General features: G+C 31.4%; 1 pseudogene; it reads right to left on the bottom strand.

The window, feature by feature from the left end:
• Nucleotides 1–2,928: 2,928 nt before the first annotated feature.
• On the bottom strand, nt 2,929–3,441 carry LOC149564671 (uncharacterized; annotated as a pseudogene).

Below are 3,441 nucleotides of genomic sequence, written 5' to 3'. Positions count from 1 at the left end.
TTCATCTTTTTCATTTTTGAGAATATAATTTTCATATTTTCAAAGAAAAACCATTGCATCTTCTTGTTTTTTTCTTCTCTATGACAGGTTCTTTCATGCAAGTATTCTATGGGCTCTATGGATTTGTATTGCTCAAATCCTTTAGATCATCGCAGAGACATAAATCACAAGGACACAATAAGAGAAAAATAATATAATTCCTATTGAATCCTAAATTAATGAATAAATTGAAAAGCAAGGGCATAATTGAGAGCTTAGATTGACACAATTTTCAAATGATCATATGAAATGAACTAGGCATGTGAGTAGAAAGAAACTAGAAAGAGATTGTGTATAGATGAAGATATGAAATAAATGATTTTGGGGAACTCTATATAGGTACTCAACATACAATATGCACATATAACCATTTGAGATCAAATTGGTGTGTGAGCCAACAAAACCCCCCCTTTTTCCCTTTCTTCCTTCTCCACTATAAAAGATCACTCCCAAGAAGTAGATCACAAGGGCATAAAAGGATGAAAAATATATATTCACTCCGAAATCCTAAACTATAGAGATGTAGATCACAGGGGCAAGGGGCAAAAGAAGAGAAAAAATATATAATCACTCTAGAATCCTAAACAAATGAATGCATTGAAAAACTAGGTCGGTCTAGGCATAAATTATTTGACAATAAATAAAAATTTCCTAAATTTTACTTTCCCTTCCATTCTCTCGACTCAACAGTAGCTTCATAATGGAAAAGAATGAGAAAAAATTTCAATTACAAGCAAAAAGAATTGTCTTTCTTGTCGGTTGCCCTAAGTTAATTGTAATTCTTCATGGCTTCCAATTTTGTGTGTCATCTATTATTGAAATGATATTGTCTTTTCTTTTTTCCTTTTTTTAATATTCTTGATGCTGTGCAATATCAATGACGTCGAGAACACATATAAAAAAATGTAAAATTCACATTCGTCAAAAATTACCATCAAAATTTGACCCCAAATGTTGTAGTGATATGTAGGAATATATCTTTAAAATATACAATATAAAACCTTTTGGGATGACCAATCTTGTCAACCTAAGAAATAGTGAAAAGAACTCTTGAGACATGAATAAAAGAAAGAAGCTTCTATTAGGTAGTGTAAATTATAAAGATCTCTCTCAATCGTAAAATTTACTTTAAAACAGTGAAAATATGATCAAAACATAGTCTAGGAAAATGTTGAGAATGTTTTCATAAGAAACAATGGGAAAAATTTGAAATTATTTTTTTTGATATTTTCTATGTTCTAGTATTTTGCATTTTCATAGGCCTTTGGGGTATTTTTGGACTTTTCAATGCTGAGAACTTATAACTATGTGGAAGAATTTAGACACCGAATGTAGAGCTCTTTCTAGAAATTCTGACGGTTCATGATTCGAAGCTATGAGTAGAAAGTTATGACTCATAATTTTTAATATAGATTTTTTGTCATCTTTATAGTTGTTAGAGTTTAATTTGTAATTAATTAGCTTTTAAACTTTTCGTTTTCATTTCCAAGGGATAATGGTGACCCTTGGGACCCATCAAACTTGTATAAACTCATTTTTCGAAATGAATGGATCACTTTTTGGCTTGCAGAAACATCTACTGTTGCATTTTAATTGCTTTCAATTTAGTCATAATACTGCAAATTCTACACAGGTATTGTAATTTGTATTCCTAATTTAGATCAAAATAACTCTCAGAGATAGTGAAAGCATCTAGACAATAATAGTGAAAAGGTCATGGAACAATAGTTCTTCTTGATATGGTTTTTTATCTATGAAGTGTAAAGAAGTTGTTGTTCATCTTGCCAGTGGGATATAAGGCTATATATCAAGCTTCATTTATTTTTCAAAATTGTATAAACATTATTCTTGTTATAAACTTTAATTATGCTAAAGCAGAAATTTGAATATACACTATAGTAATTGTTGTCTTTTCAAAGAATAATGGAAAGTTAATTTTGTCTTGGTCAAAGTTTGGTTTATCAACTTTATAGAAATTTACTCTTTTCATCTCTTAAAGATTTTTATAAAAGAATAGGTATTCTTGATTGTCTTAATTGAATTTTTTTTCTCAAACCAAAGATCTTATGGCCAAGGTTTGGATGTGGGAGTTTTCATTCTTTTTTCCTAATTAGATTGGAGGGATTATCCAGTGAAAAGGGTAATCTTTAATTTAAGGGTTTTGTTTTGGTTATGGTTATATATATAATTTAATTATTTAATTTCTAATTTTTTTAATATTGTTATTTTGTAAATAAATTAGAAAATTTTAATTTTAATTATTTGTTGTTGATAGTATCATGTACATATGTGAGTATATTGGTTTTCTTTTCTTCATAACATTTTTTGATTTATCTATATCTTGCTCTCATCTTAATCACTCATACAAAAGTGCTCTATCTTTTGATTCACCCCTATCTTTGGCTAAGCCTCTGTTCTTTGTACTTTATTTTCTTGATCTTGTTATTTTAGTGTTGTACTTTTTGATGATATGAATTTTCTCCTTTAGGCCTTGATTTTATAAAGGTCTTTCCCCTTGTTTATATTTCTTATTAATCACAAAAAAAAAAGAAAAAAGCCTAGCCTTGATGATGTAGGAGCCCCTTATATCCCTCATTTTAATCACCTACACCTTTTGATTCACCCCTATCTTTCCTCATTTTAATCACCTACACAAGTGCTGATTCACCTCTATCTTTCCCTCATTAAGCAGAGAGGCTTTCTATAGTGGAAGCAAATTTCAATGTAAACAATGAGCAATTTTTAGATAATTTGATAGGCAGCTACCAGTATGATGATAGCATATTTTATAATGATATTCTAGAATATCAAAGAGTTCACTGATAGTTACAAAAGAATAAAAAGAATTGAGAAGATGTAATAGTTGGAGTTATAATGAAATGAAGCCAGCTAACTTGAGTCTCTGCAGAAATAGAAGAGTGTTTTGATATATACATCTTGACCAAGTTCTTTGACAAGCTTCCCCATAAATATCTGAACAACTAGAGATGCATAATGAGTAGCCCTTGCAAGCTTTCCCATCTTAGGTGGCTTACTTATCCCCTAAGCTTGGAGGCCATTAATGACACCTTTCACATAGAGAGCATGCAGACATAATTTGTAGGGAGCACAGTAATATACCCATGCGATGCCCTTTTTGTTGCATGCATTGCAAGTGTAAGGGGAGTTGTTGGGTAAGAAGGGGGAAGATAAGAGTTTCAAGGAGTGCTGAGGATGCTCCTTCATGGTAAGCTCAGAGGGGAGTTGCAAGCAACACAGATGAATGCAAAAAGAGCACGTTGGGCAGTGGAAGGAGCAACCATTGGTTGCTTTTCCACAAACCCCAAATTTGGGCTTTTTCATTCTGGTTGCTTTGTTATGGAAGACTAGCTAGTGTTGACTGTGGTATGGGTGGATGGTCAT

The sequence above is a fragment of the Cupressus sempervirens genome, chromosome 3, assembly GCF_028749045.1.
Source record: "Cupressus sempervirens isolate cs-2001-9-10 chromosome 3, ASM2874904v1, whole genome shotgun sequence".
Taxonomy (NCBI): domain Eukaryota; kingdom Viridiplantae; phylum Streptophyta; class Pinopsida; order Cupressales; family Cupressaceae; genus Cupressus; species Cupressus sempervirens.
The sequence above is the reverse complement of the archived record's forward strand: the minus strand, read 5'-3'. Positions and strand labels throughout refer to the sequence as shown.